Raw genomic sequence first — 17155 nt, 5'->3', positions numbered from 1 at the left:
TTCAAATGGTAGTTTTATGTTTTTATTTTCTTTCAAGTGAACAATATTTTAACCTGCCAGAAACTGGAGTGAACCTGATGAAACTGATTCCCCCATCATAAGTAAAAACCTTGTAAAGCCAATTTGTGCCAATTTCCCGAGCTTTTTTATAGTTTAGTTTTTTTTTTGAATGAAAAAGTGAGAATATGAGACTCTTATGGTAGGTTATGCGGATAAACTCCATGTCTCGCGTCATAAAAGTTGTTTCAATATTTCAAGTAATATTTCTAGATAATCTAAGCTATAAGTTTCGATACAAAAACTGGTTTGAATGTGTCTGAAGGAACAAGTAAATCGCCTGAATGACTTGTTTTAAAGATTTGACTACAAAGCTTTTCCGATTGGAGGGTAACAAAATAGACTTTCTTAACTAATATAGCAAAACTAAATGAGATTTTTCGGAAAGAGTAGACCCAAACTTGCTGTATGACGTCAAGTTTAGTAATTGATAATAACTAGTAGCTAATGGTCGTTCTCCTAAATGTACCCTCGGGACAGTGGAACCATTTTTAAGGCTGTTAGAAAACAATTAATAGGTGACGAGCTTTTATTGTATCGATAGCTTAGAAGTTTAAATTCTAAAGCAGATGGGCAATGATTTTAATATTTAATATTTTGAATGTTCGAAAACGTTTTCAATTGAGTCTAGGTATGTGAGCTTTAATAGTACCTACTTTAAGACTAATTCGTCTTCTATGATTCGTTCTCTTCTTTCTCGAATACGTCTGCCAAATAATTGCAGAACAGTTTCTGTAATGGAAAGGTGACAACACATCTAGTTATTGCGAAAAAACTAGAGACCAATTACTTTTAAATTGTTTGTGGGAATATCAGATTATAAAAACATAATAATTTCAGGACAATATTGAAAATGATGTTCTGTTTTAGCTTCCACACAGTGAAAGGTCAAATATCAATGATCGCTAAAAACTTCTTTATTATGTGTGATTTTCACCGTGTCAAATTCACTGACAATGATTGACAAACTAAAGGAAGTATTTTCGTACCATTATTACAACAATTTATCACAAAATTTCTGATTTGATAAAATACATATTTGTTACTATTACTTCACTTAACTTAGTGAATTTACATGTCATCGAAACTGTCATTTTGTCAAATAATCGTCAGAAAATGTGGTATAATGAAAATCGCGCTTAGTCGCTTATCGGATAGATTTTTAGCTGAGTACTTTAGTTGTGTGATCTTTGACATGATACAGCTACATGGAAACTTAAGATCATTTCTCTAAAAATCTGTTTTTTAGTATTTTTGGGTTTTCCGCAAAAAAAAAATATATTTCGAGCAGTCTGATGAAAAGTGCATTTCCCATTCAGGTCAATACAATATTACATATACATATATTTTCCATAAAAATATTTTTATACACTCATCACTTGAGTGAGCAATTTGAATGCTTTCAATTATATTCAATAACTATTTTATGCTGCAGTGGTTTCTTATCACTTTTCACTGTATTTCGCTCTTCCAACTCATGCTCTCATGCGCAATTTGCATTTCTTTTGGAAATGCAATTTTCGTTTTTGTGTGCTCAAGCCATGTAGCTTTTACGGATTTTTTTTTGTATGTTTTGCATTTGATTTGCATCCAATAACTGTATGAGTATGCATTAAATCCATAAAACAAACAGCATTGCACTCATGAGAATTAACACTACATTATTCAGTATTCACCACACGCCGCCAGTGCAACATTGCACCCACGAACCGGTTGCGGGTTGCGTGTAAAAATAAACGATAGGATGATAGTATGTTTGTATATAAAATATAACGGTTGAGTGCCATGCAACGCCTTTATGCTTCCATGGTTACAACTTCCTTTTGCCTTTTACGTGTTCTCGTTTTTATTTTCTTTGAAAATACCGTTAGTACAGCTGTTTTTTGTATTGCGCGAAGTGGGAACAATAAGAGAAAACAATGGCGTTGGCGCTTATGAGCGTACGGAGCTGGGTGTTTTGTATTTACATGAAACATTCTCAGGTACAATAAATTATTTTAAAGAAAATATGCGAAAGGGGCGTACGAACAGCAAAGTAAGGGGATATTGGTATCTGTAGAGTGTCTTGAATAAGAGTTATATTTCTAAGATTTTTCTATAATTCTCATACCTTATAGCATATAGAACATTAGCTTCAAGTACCAAGCCACAAAGAATTTTATTGTACCATCATTTTATTGTTAAATCATTCCCAGTCCGATACTCTCTATCGCCTAAATACTGACTTCTCCATCAATTGAATATCACTGTCTAGATAATATTTAAATTTTACTTTTAAGCAAAGAGTCCATGGGCATGATTATTGTGGGATCGCATATGATTGGACATTTGTCACGAATTCTGACAACAGACGAGTAGCTAGATTTACTGGACATTTTTTGTAAATACATATAGTTCTATTTCTCTTTGCCAGTTGATATCTCGAATATGAGTAAGATAGAGTAATAAATATGATTTTTGACCCATCTTTTCATTTCGTTTCCTTTGCTTTCAATAACTCCGTAATTATATTTTGTAATATTTTCGATAACACAGCCACATAAAAAAAAATTTGTGTTATGATCTGGTACTGTTACTATGTGTTCCATATGTTTTTGGGGTCGCTGAATCCGAATCTAACATCCATTTAACCCCATCAGATCAGGGAAAACCAATATGGCGGTTATCCTTTTTTTAAATTCACTTGAAACACGTTATTCGGGGTCGCTGATTATGAATCCGGTGTCGGTTTTTATCAAAATTCAAAATGGCCGATCCAATATGCCGGAAGCTTTTTTGAAAAATTAATCGGAATCGCTTCAAACTCGTTTCTCGGGGGTTTTCGGGGTCAATGAATACGAATTTTTGTGTGGCTGTGTAAACATTCTTTAAATTTCGAAGGATTGACCTCATCGGTTCTTAGTTGTTATTGTCAAGAACGGTTGGATTTAACTGAACTCGTTAATCCTTTCTCTGATATTCAGTCTGTAATATATCCTTGGGGGTTTAAAAATCGAAACTTTCAAGTCTTTACCAGATGGCTATTTCAAAAGCAATATTAACCAATATTTTCGGCAAAGAATACCACACCAGGTTTAAGTATTAAACGGCAACTTAATACAAGCCATGCGTCTAACACTAAAGCTCAAGTTGATTGGCCGGATTTACAGTCTATTTGTGACTAAATTTTATCCGATAATTGTAGAGCCAAATGACTAATGAATGAGCAAGAAATATACTATTAATTGCTGTGAAGGAGTGACCTTTATTGAAAAAAAAAGCTATTTGATATTGAGCTGAAACTGATGTTAATCCAGGAAACTGTGGAATGAGAAAGCGCTCCTCCTTTTACAAGGTATTGGTGCTATAGACATATTAAGAATATTTCTTTCTGTTAAGGGGATATATATATATATACGGAAATATTTTGAAGTGGTTGAAATCGGAGGGTGCAACCTTTTATGAGTAACATCTGAAGTGGTCGAATTTCTATCGAACAGCATAAAATTTCTTCAAAAACTATTTTTTTTTTATTTTATATCTGATCTCAGATATAAAATAAAAATAATAAATAAAAGAAAGTACACTCTCAACTTAATCTCCGCTCAAGTTTTCTCTACGCCTCTTACTGTAACTCATAACTCACTTTGCCATTTACAATATTTACAATTTCGTTACAACTGTACTGTACTCGGTAGTTTTTAAACAAAAGAAGCAAACGCATTACACCATACAAACTGCACAGTCGCACCAGGCTTTCACATACATTTCCCATGTGGCATGTGTTGTGGTGTGATGAACGGACGCAAGGACACAAACACACACAAAGAAACAAGGAAACAAAATAAAAGGAGAGCAAAGGAAAGGGAAGGCAAGGAAAGTGGCGAATGTATTCGCTCTAAAGTTTTACTGGCAAGCCGCTAGGCGCATGTTAAACTCATCTCCGCAATAAGGCATAAAACTCAAGAAAAAAAGCGTATATGAAGGAAGATTAAAAACAAAAAAAGTTGAAATACAATAAAAAAACCAAAATAAATGATATCAAATAAAAAAGTTGCATAAAAGAAAATAATGAAAATCTACAATGAAGGCAAAGCTACATCATTGCCGCTTGGCGCGAAGGCCAGCGATAATAATGGGAGGCCTGTTGCTTGCTATACTCATGCAGCAGTAAGCGCAGTCATTGAGGAGAGAGAGGGAGAGTTGATGTTCTGTCGGCTTTCGTGTGCGTTGACTTGTATGTGGCATAAATGCGCACTCTATTGTATACTGCATTTGCAATTTTTATACTCACGTATAATTTTGGAACTAGTGTATAATCAATTTCTTCATGATAGGTAATACACATATCAAAATGCGTGGGCTTACGAAAGGAGTTGATTTCGAAATCGGTCTCTGCGTCAATAATAATTGAGATTGTATGAGTATGAAATGGAAACTAATAGTTTATAAGGCCACAAGACAATTTCAATCAATCAAATCTAAACAACCCTCAAAATTCAACAATTTAAGCTCCAATATTCAAAAGACCATAGAAGAAAGGGGAAGCCATATGTCGATCATTTGGTCGACTGGGTGCAGAAGGACGCAGCTAGAGAAGTTTCAGACTTGTCAAAATACCGCTCTCTAGACAGCCACAGGTTGTCTTTGGATGCCTCCGGTCGAACACCGACACAATGAGGCCCGTATGCTTCCTATGACGGAGCATAACGAAATGCTCTCCCAATAGTTCTGTTAGTTTGTTTTCTCAGAAACCATCTCTGCATTCACTTGCTGGAAGCCGATCCGCTTCCCAGAACCATCAAGAGTACCTTTCTGAAATACGTCGACAATTTACAGAACTATACCAACCGGACTTCGGACGCGGCAGACTTTCGACAAGCACTGAACGCCATTCACAGAGGAGCTATGAACACCTTCATCGACTCTCTCCCCGTAAATACAGTACTTGGATACAATTCACAACCTATTCCAGATATCGAGCTCGAGTTGCCTCTCGAAACTAGAGTGACCCTCGCGCAACTTCATTCTGGATATTGCAGCAGATTAAACTTTTGCCTATTCGGCCTAAATCCCGATATACCCAATATATGTCCCGAATACAAAGAGTTCCCACATGATACTAACCTCTTATTTATATGTCCACTTAACCCACTCATCCAACACCTCTTTCCCTTTGGTCCGACCCTGTCGAAATAGCTCCTTTCCTGGGTCTCCCGTTAGATAACAATTGATTTATACTTGCCGGTTCAGGCAGGCAACCAGTTTATGAGAAATATTAATGCAATTAGGTGTGGAGTGTCAGGCCTTACAATAAAAATAAACGAGAATATCCCGCTATGTATTATAAGCTCTGGTACAAAAACTAACCGTAATATCGGTCCATATATAAAAAATTTCGCTCCACCCGCAACTCAAACCTCCCTTATTTATTTTGCACTTCGCTGGGTTGTAATAAAAATGAATTATGGCGCTGTTCAACTAGAAATATATGGAAACAAAGCGTGAGTCGAAGAGAAATGTGTGCAATAACTCTCCATATGCACACACGCCTGAACACATAGCACATTTCAAGCACTATATACACACACAGAGACGCACACATGTATGACATGTATGTGTATATTGTAACTATTTAGTTATTAAAAATTACTCGCAGCAATTTGGAAAAAACTCGCCATTTTTTGTTTGTCTTGTTTAATTTGCGCATAAATCGCAAAAGCCGTAAAAGCATTGTACTAAGTAGACAAATATATATTTTTTCTCGCATGCGTTATTTCGTTTTTATATTTTATTAGAATGTTTCCTGTTCCGGCAGCAATTTTTAGTTGCACTCTCACGCTTTAAAATATGCAATATTTATTGGAATTTATTTCGCAAATTTTTAATTTTTCTCCTTTTGCGCCGCCATCTCGTATGGAGCAAACTTCAGCGTTTACCATAAGTCACGCTCGGAAATCCACGCGGATTTTTTTATCAGCCAGCCATGACAATAAATCGTATCAATGACAAAATTTATGCACATTCCCGGTGCGACATATTTACAATGGCTCATGCCTAAATGCAGTGGCGGCAGCATACGTACGGCGACCAGCCATGCAGTCGAGCTCAGTGGTTCTGAAAGAGGAAGTAGTAGTTCTTTTCGCGTTGGAACTGGCGTGGAAGGAAAGTGAAAAAATAATAAACGAGAAATATTAAAATGTTTAAAGACACTCTGCGGGTCTGAAGTTGTGTCAGATAATACCTTAAAGTAGTAAACAATTTTATAAATTTGAGGGTTATGGTTCTCAAGCTCAATAGTGTCATTCCTATAATCAGCAAATACCACTTTGAGCTCACCAGAGCATTTAGAGACGTGAAGAAACGGATATTAGTAGAAGTCGACTCTTTATGGTAGATCATTAGTTTGATCGATGATTAGGAAGGTTCTGAACAATGTATTTTAGAAATATCGCTTCTCAAAGCTGGTTTCGTAATTAGGCGACATTGGAACTTGGAAGCCATGGTCCGATTTTCAGAATTTTCCTTACTTCAGGAGCAGTTAAATACCAATTTTTTCTCTAAAGATTTACTATTGATGGAGTGATATATTTTGAGGTTAAGGATACGAATGGGATTCAAAAATATAGTATAACATTAAGTAGGCATGGTTGTGTCCTCTCTCGACGAATCAATATCAAACTCTACAAGTCGCTTATCATTCCCGTCCTGCTTTATAGTGCAGAAGCTTGGACGATGTCAACATCAGGTGAGACAACACTAGGGGTTTTCAACAAAAAGGGCTTGTAGAAGATCTATGGTCCTTTGAATATTGGCAACGGCGAATACCGCAGACGATGGAACGATGAGCTGTACGAGTTATACGAGGACATTGACATAGTTCAGCGAATAAAAATACAGCGGCTACGCTGGCTAGGACATGTTGTTCGAATGGATGAAGGTGCTACAGCTCTGAAAGTGTTCGATGCAGTACCCGCCGGAGGAAGCCGAGGAAAGGGAAGGCCTCCACTCCGTTGGAGGGACCAGATGGAGAGCGACCTGGTTACACTTGGCATCTCCAACTGGCGCCGAACTGCGAGGGAAAGAGGGGAGTGGTGCGCTATCATCGATTCGGCCAAACGGTTTCAACGCCAATCACATACATGCATGGTTGTGTTGCGATTTCAAGGATTCTCAAAAGTTTTTAAGCATCATTTTGGGATCAAATGGGTGAAGAATTTTGAAGTATGTCAAAGTTTAAGCAAAAGTAGTAGGCGATATGCCCATAGTCTAATTGGCCATGCCTCTTTTCCGAAATTATATAGTCACATATGGTTCCCCATTATATATCTGTTTTAATTTAGTTTAGAACCTTGATTAGTTGCAGAGTTACTTGATAGAGATGGACGAAGAGACAGACATCGCGTACTCAAATCGTCTCGTTATTTTGATCGTCTTCACCTACATACATATATATTACCAGATATACCTTCTCAAATCATCGAGAGAATTTATAACTTGAAAATGCTTTTCATAAAACTCATCCGATATTCCGAGGCAAATTCAACGTTCTGATCACTTTATTTAAGACGAAAGAAGTTCGAGTTTTGTAGACCAAAGCTACCTTCCACACAAAGAACACTGCGTGCACTATGTTATCTACAAAAAATATACAGCCTTTTACTTTTTGGACCGATCTTAAAATCAAGTAGTAACATATACCTCAAACTAGACTCTTTCGCATACATGATTTCCAAATGTGTCCCTCATTTTCACTATCGGGTGCTAAACTATTCTGCATACACATATATACAACTACTAAATATAACGGTACACATTACAGACATTTCTGCATATCGGCGCCGCATCAACAGGCGGCAAAACTTTATAGCTCAGCTGCGTGTGGACATCAAACATGGCGGCTAAAGCGGACATTGATGACAATTGACAGCTGGAGCAATGGCGTATAAAAGCTATGGCAGTCGGAACGCGGCAACAGCGACAGCGACTGGGACAACGGCAGCAACAGAAGCGCATGCAGCGGGTAAATATTGGCGAGTTTGTTGTATAACTTGAATGCCGCGTTGTTGTACAGCAAATTTGTATAACTTTTCTATTTTCAAGGCTTAAAGTTTTCCAATTTATTGGCAGCATTGTGAAATTGTAACTAATCAGTGGACATGGAAAAGTTCACTTTCAGCAAAAAACTGAATTGAATTGTTGCAGCAAGCAATTGGAGCTCTTTTTTAATCTTCTGCCTTTAACTATGTCGTGGATAGTGCAGGGATGTAATAAAAATTTGTTTCAAAAGGTAGGCAACTGATTCCACACTGTTGGCTTTTTATCAATTATTGAGTTTCTTGCAACATTCGGAAGATGCCTTAAATCAATGTAACTCGGAAAAGGACCGTTAATCCACTAACTAAACCCAAGAGAAGATTATTCGCAAACTGAAACTGAATACCGACAAAACCAGACGGAGATTATTCTCCATTCCTTAGCTAGCACTTGCTGGAGGACCTTTATATAGGACCTTTTCGGAGTTGAACACATGGTACAATTTTAACGGAGGATAGATTGAACCTGATTCCAAACTCTCTATTAACCCAAGATCTGAGTGCCGAGGCCGAAGATCCTTTATTTAAGATCCTTACTGATATTCCAACTTCTTGCTTTTTGGGATTGGCGCCCCTGGTCTATGGTCTGGCGTAATTTATTTTGTGTATCCGTTCAGGAGTTTAGAGTTTTGGCGTTGTTAACCATCACTTCATTGATAGCTTGATTTGACCACACGCCTGAGAACTCCTGTGAGTCTCGGATTCTTCCTTCGGGCATTCTATTTATCTACAGTTCTTTCTTTTCTATGTTTCTTTTCTAGTTATGTTGCCATCGTACCGTTTTTCTATGTTACGGAACTGAACAGTGGTTTCAGAGAGAAAGGAATTACTCGACATGGTTCTCAGTATTTCGATCTGGAGAAAGCCTGTAGCTGAAACTATGCCTTCAGAAGGAAGTGAATTATTTGATATGGTTCTCAGTCTTTCGATCTGGAGACAGGCTTGAGCTGAAGTAATGCCTGCAGAAGGAATTGAATTATTCAACATGGTTCTCAGTCTTTCGATCTGGAGACAGGCTTGAGCTGAAGTAATGCCTTCAAAAGGAAGGAAATTATTCGGCATGGCCCTCAGTCTTTCGATCTGGAGACAGCTTTGAGTTGAAGTAATGCCTTCAGAAGGATTTGAATTACTTAACATGGTTCTCAGTCTTTCGGTCTTCAGACAGCCTTGAGCTGAAGCATTGCCTTCAAAAGAAAGGAAATTACTCAACATGGTCCTCAGTATTTCGATCTGGAGACAGCCTTGAGTTGAAGAAATGACTTCGGAAGGAAGTGAATTATTCGATATGGTTGTCAGACATTTCACCTGGAGACAGCTATGTGCTGAAGCAATGCCTTCAGAAGGAAGGGAATTATTCGGTATGCTTCTCAGTCTTTCGATTTGGAGGTTTCAGCTCTAGAGGTTCAGTTCGATGGGCTAAACTTCTGAGAGTGAGCTATCCAGTTTTAGTGATGTACTAAAGGACTAAGTTCAGTTTCTTTCAAAAATCTTCTATATTAATATAAAAGAAGCGAGATAAGTGGCTTCTTCGCTGATTAATCACAACCTTTATGCTCTTGGCAAATAAAAATTGCACGATTTAAACATACATTTTTCAGTGGCCTTCCTTTCAACACGCGAAGGCAACACTGAGCCTGCCAAACTACCACACATTAAGCGAAATTCCCACTGCAATTATCTGCCAGAATGGACGGAGCAACGCCGCCGTTTGTGCCACTGAAATTTTGAAAAATTTCATATAATTAGCGCAGTGAAAACAAAACAAAAAAAAAAAAACAGTAACAACAACAACCGATGACTCTATTGTGCCAAGCATATTACTGGACTTACAACAACAACAACAATACTAGCAACAATGCACAATTCACAATTTAAATAAGCAAGTCAAACAGAAGCGATATGAACACGAGTCGGGGCCAACAAGCCAATGACGGGAGGCGCATGAACGGGGACGTGGACGTGGACGCGACTGCTTGGCAGTGTTGCGTAGAAACATGTCATGAAAATTTCCCAAGGGTGCCACACCATGCGGTGCAAATGAGCTACATTTATAATCACGTAGACGGATGACTGAAAATTGTGCGGTGACGGTGAGACAGGCAGGCCAACAGGCAACGCAGGCAGGCACTTAGGCTGGGCACACAGTGGCACAAAAAATATGTATGCGAGAAGCGCAACAAAATTAAATGAGAATTTGTGAGAAGTTGCACTGCGGCAGACCCAATGGTGTAAAAGAAATGTAGCGGGGCGATGTTACGAGGGGGCTTTACCGAAGAGGGTGCTTGCTGTGTAGAATGTACAAAGAAAGCAAAAAAACAAAAAAAAAAAAAAAACAAATAAATAAATGAAGGAAGGCTACAACAAAAAAACACACAACTGTGAAATAAAAACCACAACAAAGCGAATTCATTTGTAGCGGTCGGAAATGCACAAACAAAAACAAAACTACCAAAAAAAGGTAACAACAACAACAAGGAGGCTCACACAGAATTACAAAAAGAGGCAGATGCCACACGAAAAAATGTCAAATTAAGCAAACAGAGCAGCAAATGTACGCGTCAAACACGTAACTCAACAACAAAAAATGAGTGGGTTGCGAAATAAACGGTAAAAATAATTCCCCGAAGTAGCCATGACCGCAACCATTTGCGGGCGGTATCAGCGTATTTGGATGTGTATAGCGGCTGATGAAATTGCTGGCCGGCCGTAGGACAAGAAAAACGCCAAAGCGCCGTTATGCGCTGCAGCCTACAAGGCATGTGAGACAGCGAGGGGCATGTAAGAAACTGCGGGGTCTGTAAAAAACATGCAGAAGGCTCCACCGTGCGAGGCTGCTGTTAATATTTTACATTTCAATTCGCTGCATTGTTGTGTATTTGTGGGATTGACACCTTTTGTTGTTGTTTTTGTTTCTTTTCGCAATTTCATTTGTTTTTTGTTGCTTTTATTTTTTTTAGCCGACGTCCCTTAGCTGTAGATTGTAGCCAAATTAATTTGTTGTTGTTGTTTTTATTTTCTACTCTCCCCACAAAGTTGCAAGAGAGTATAGTAGTTTTGTTCACAAAACTAAACGAGTTAGATATTATATATACCAAAGTGATCATGGTGAAGTATGGAGTTCAAATCCGTATGTCAGTCCGTCCGTCCGTCCGTCGGTCTGTCTGTGCAAGCTTTAACTAGAGTAAAAATTTAGATATCTTGATGAAACTTGGCACCATAGAAAGGTTGCTTGATGGTCCGAATCGGACCACTGCCACGCCCACAAAATGGCGATAACCAAAAAAACACATAAAGTGCCATAACTAAGCTATAAATAAAGCTATGGAAATAAAATTTGGTACAAAGGATCGCACTATGAAGGGGCATATTTGGATGTAATTTTTTCTGGAGAAGTGGGGGTGGTCCGCCCCCAATTAGGTTTTTTGTACATATCTCGTAAACTACTTAAGCTATAGAATAGTTTATTTTAGGTACTACTTTATACAGTCCAAAAATGGAGGAAATCGAATTATAACCACGCCCACCTCCCATACAAAGGTTATGTTAAAAACTACTAAAAATGCTTTAATTGAGTAAGGGAAAACACTAAATACCTTAAATTTCATTATAAAGAAGGTAAAGAAGGGCTCCACCCAAATTGGTATACAAAATTTTAAGTGGGTGTGGCTCCGTCCACTTATGGGTCAAAAACCATAACTCCGAAACTACTCGACCAATATCAATGAAATTTGGTTTGTATTATTTTCCTTGCATTCCAATGATATGTCGTGAAAAATAAACCAAATCGGTTCACAACCACGCCTACTTCCTATATACCAGAACTTTGAAGTCGATCTGATAAGTTTACTTTACAATATATAAAGTAAGCACTAGTGAAGATATCGGTGCAGAACTTTGCATAAATACTGCATTTATAGTGGGGCAGCCCCTTTCTAAAAATCGCCGAAATCGGACCATAGGTTGTCAAGGCCCCATATATCGTATATGAGGACCTCGGTGCTTCTAGCAAATTTCTTATCGAAATTATAGTTAAGTCTCTCAGATATTTTGTAGAAATTTTGAGGGAATATCTTTCTTTTAATAATATGTCGCCGTGCCTAAAATGCGTGAAATCGGGTCATAACTTCATCTATCTCCCATATACTTAATTTTAGGGGTTTCAAACTTTCAATGGACTTTATACCATATATATGCCGAATATGTGGGTAAAATTGTGTATTATATAATACTAATAAAATTAAATAAATAAATTGCGAGAGTATAAAATGTTCGGTTACACCCGAACTTAGCCCCTCCTTACTTGTTTTTTTGTCGAAGTCTTTTTGCTGTAGATTTTATCCAAATTCTTTTGTTGTTGTTGTTTTTCTTTTTTTTTACTTAATTTAGATTTTTTTATTGTTTTACCTTATTTGTTGTTGTTTTCTTTTTTTTTTAATTTCTTGTGCCGAAGTCACTTTGCAGTAAATTTCGTCCAAATGTTATGAAAACGGTAGGAGCCACAAAAAACAACAACACCCAATTCAAAGCGGCCTAATTAATTTTTTAATAAGTGAAATGTTGCCACAGAGCTGCTCGACGGTCAGCTAAGCTTGTGCTGGGGACTAGAGTGAGTTTAGTGTAAGCAGCACTCCAGTCTCTAACGGTATATTCGCTGGCAACTGCCTCAATACGCATTTCAATATAAATAAAGTTATAAAGAGAGAGAATATTAAAGTCAAAGGGCAGATGTGGTACTTGCAAATAAACATATATATATAAACAGACATATATACAAATATACACACCTACATAAACAACGGTAAACACTAATCCGCATAAACATGAATGAAGAAGAAGTGAATGTGAATGTGTATGTGGTGAATGTGTATATGCGAAAACGAAAGCTGATTAGAAACTAAGAGCGCGTGGGATTTCAGTCATGTCGACAATATAAATAATATACGATCTGCCCCACTCGATGTTTTTTATGCTGCGGTGGCATACTTCCGCTATAATACAGCATAACAAATGAGTCAGTTTGCCTGTGACATGCGGTTGGCAACGCTGGCAGTTTAGCAACGGACAAGGGTGATTCTCAAAGTACAAAGTACCAACTTACATACATACATACATACATAGAAACATATATACAGATACATATATAGCAGCATAACAGCTTAAACATGATATATTTTATTACAAAACGCGTACACATCTTTGCTTTTAGCTCATCAACTTTGTTGCGGTATACATTAAATAAATAAATAAATAAGTCATGGCGTATACGTAATATTTATTTAATTGCTTGCTTGCTTTATTTTACGCAAATCTAAGCTACCCACTTGGTTGGCGTGGGTGCAGTTGTAAGCTTTTTGAGTGCAGCACACCTAAAACAAATGCTAGCAGCGGCCTGACATTAGCAACTCAAACGCAGAGTGCTGCCTCTAAATCAAACTGAGTGAGTGTGTGTGTTTGTGGGCGCATAGCAGCTGTTGTTGTAACAAGACAGTGAGTGTATGTATGGCTGTATACCTACTTATTGCGTACACTAATCTGAGCTGAGTTGACATGGAAATCGCATTTAGCATATTTTTGTTTGCTAGCTGAATGACATAAGTATTTAAGTTCGTCCTAAAAGCATGCTTTAAATCACTTTTCAGGGGGGTTAATGGGTGTGTGAATTACTACATTACCAAATGTATTAAAGGCTGTGCGTTGTTAATAGAGAATCTTCTTTAGTTTGAGAGTGGGAGATTAATATTAAATTCATTTATTTAGTTCTATTACCAAGCCCTTATTTATACAGAGTTTTTTGGACCAATAATGTCAATTAGGAAATTTCATTCTGTTAGTTTTGGCAGTGTTTTGCATACTGATTCAACAGGTGGTGCAAATATATATTTCGGAAGAAGACTCAATGTGAGCAATTCGATAGAATCAACCATCATTATAGACATATCTCCAGGTAATAAACTTCTTTTTGTATACATTGCAGTAATTCTAACAAATGTGTGATTTGTTTTCAAATATATCGACTTTTATGATCGCCTGTTTTGGTATTACCACGTATTCTCACAAGAATTTAATGACCGATATAGAGTTTCCGCGATTAAAATATGAACACATAACCTAAACATTCGATTGGGAATGATTTTGTCTTATCAAAGTAAGAACAGAAGAACAAATCAATCATTTTCTGCAGAGCAAGAACAAGTTTCTTTGTTATTTGTTATAAATAAAACCGAACATTTTATACTCTCGCAATTTATTTATTTTAATTTATTAATATAAAAAACAATTTGACTCACATATTCGGCATATAGTATATATGGTGTAAAGTCCATTGAACGTTTGAAAACCCAAATAAGGAAAAGGGAGCTAAGGGAAGTTATGACCCGATTTCACTAATTTTTGGCTTGGAGATATATTATTAGAAGAAACATATTCCCTCAAAATTTCTTCAAAGTACCTGGGCGATTTGCCAATATTTTTGGTAAAAAAATTGTTAGAAACACTGAGATCCGCATATTATATATAGGGTCTTGAAAACTTATGGACCGATTTCGACTATTTTTAGAAGGGCGATGCCACTCTTTAAATGCAGTATTTTTGCAAAGTTATGTTTCGATATATTCACTAGTCTTACTTTATATATTGTCAAGGTAACGATTCAGATCGACTCCAAAGTTCTGGTATATAGGAAATAGGCGTGGTTGTGAACCGATTTGAACTATTTTCACAACATATCATTGGGCAGCTAGTAAGATATTATGAACCGAATTTCATTGAAATTGTTCCAGTAATTTCGGAGATATGGTTTTTGACCCATAAGTGGGCGCCCACGCCTATTTAAAATATGAGTTAAAGGTGGGCGTGGTTATTATCCGATTTTCTCCACTTTTGGACTGTATAAGGTAGTACTTAAACTATAGAAAGTTTTATTGATATAGCTTTAGTAGTTTGCGAGATATATACAAAAAACTTAGTAGGGGGCGGGGCTGCTCCCACTTCCCCAAAAAAATTACATCCTCATATACCCCTTCATAGTGCCATCCTTCATTTTAATAGCTTAATTTATTTATATATGTGTTTTCGATTTTTCCCATTTTGTGGGCGTGGCAGTGGTCTTAGCAACTTTGTTGCGCGAATATAATAAAGAAAATTCAAGAGTTTAAGTACAAATAATTTCACAAAGTTTTAGGCAAACTGCTAAACTTATTCGAAGATTCACATCCTCACATCCATTTTTAGTGGTAGTGAGGTAGAATTATATCATTTACAGGTTCCATTCAGGTCAGTTGCTACAATTAGGGGAAGTCATGAGTTCAAATTGGTGATCGGTTTATTAGAAGACGTCTGGTGGAAAATAAAAGTTATGAAAGAATAGCTGGTAGAGTGTCGATATTGACACAAGGACAAAGACGCTGTCTCACCGAGGTCGCTAAAACACACGTCAAATGTATTGGTCCAATAAGTGGAAAGAAAAATTATATGAACAGAACTTTTTTCTGGTAAATATAATTGGGAGTTCCGCTAAACATTAAATAAGGCGTCTTGCATTTAACCTTGAATATACCGCAAAAACTTTTTAGCTACGAGCATGTTACGGTGTGTTTCCTCTGTATTGGATAAAAGAAATTTGGATAGATTTATCAACGTCCATATGCATAATGAAGTTATGCTCCATTTTTTCAAAATAGAATATTTCTTTAAAAAGGAAGTTTCCACAAGACAACGATTGGTTTATTCATACTAAAATTTATATTTTAAAATGGTCTTCCCAAACTATGGACCGAAACGAAATAGGTACCTTGAGCAGAATTGTGTCAGATTGAAAAACAAGGAAGAAATTTGGAGAAATATCGAAGAAGCTTGGATAAATATCCAATACGCTTGGTATTCTGAATGAGTCCAAAATATATATTGTTTGAATTTTTCATTGGTTGGGATAGAATTTTTTTATACGTTTTTGTTTTTAACAGGGACAGGGACTGTTCTAAGGATCGAGAAGAACCACTCCGAGCCGTTCGATATTAAATGTGACTTCAGGCTGGGTGGCTCACTATCGTGTGACTTGATGCTAGAAAAAATAATACGAGCTGAAGAGCTAAATAGAGAAGGTACAATCTTCTATAAGAGTTATGCTTTCTCCAGGCTGCCTAAGGAAGCGAAGCGAATGGGTCTGGTTGTGAATGAGGACAAGACGAAATAACTCCTGTGATCTAACAAGCAGTCGGCGCATTCGCAAATTGTCATAACTTTGAAGTCGTAGACAATTTCGTCTAACTTGGGAACCACCGTTAACACCAATAACAATGTCAGCCCCGAAATCTAACGCAGAATCACACATGCCAACAGCTGCTACTATGGACTGAGTAGGCAATTGAAAAGAAAAGTCCTCTCACGACGAACAAAAACCAAATTCTACAAGTCCCTCATCATTCTCGTCCTGCTTTATGGTGCAGTAGCTTGGACGATGTAAACATCTGATAAGACGGCGGAAGATTTACGGTCTCTTAAACATTGGCAACGGCGAATATCGCAGAAGATGGAGCGATTAGCTTTATGAGTTATTCGACGACATAGACATCATCATTATCATTTGGCTCTACAGCTCTCTGTGAGCTTTGGCCTGCTAAACAATACGCCTCCAACCAACTCTGTCTTTTGCGGTCTTTCTCCAGTTTTCTAATCGGGACTTCTTCAGATCCTCGTTTATTTCGTCCTTCCATCTTGTTCTTGGGCTTCCTCTTGCTCTGCCGATGTATGCTTTCGCGTTCAATACCTTCTATTGGGCTCTTGATTCATCCATTCTTAAAATATGTCCTAACCATCTTATTCGTTGCATTTCGATGAATCGCACCACGTTTTCGCCTTGAATGAACTGGTCAAGTTCGCTATTCCATCTTATTCTCCACTCGTTAGGTCCGATTCTGACTGTGCCGAAAATTTTTCGGAGAATTTTTCTTTCAAAGGTCATCAATTGTGTTTTGTCCTATAAAGACAGCGGCTACGCTGGCTAGGTCATGTTGTCCGAATGGACG

Source organism: Zeugodacus cucurbitae, chromosome 3 (genome assembly GCF_028554725.1).
Source record: "Zeugodacus cucurbitae isolate PBARC_wt_2022May chromosome 3, idZeuCucr1.2, whole genome shotgun sequence".
Classification (NCBI taxonomy): Eukaryota; Metazoa; Arthropoda; class Insecta; order Diptera; family Tephritidae; genus Zeugodacus; species Zeugodacus cucurbitae.
Note: the sequence above shows the minus strand (reverse complement) of the source record.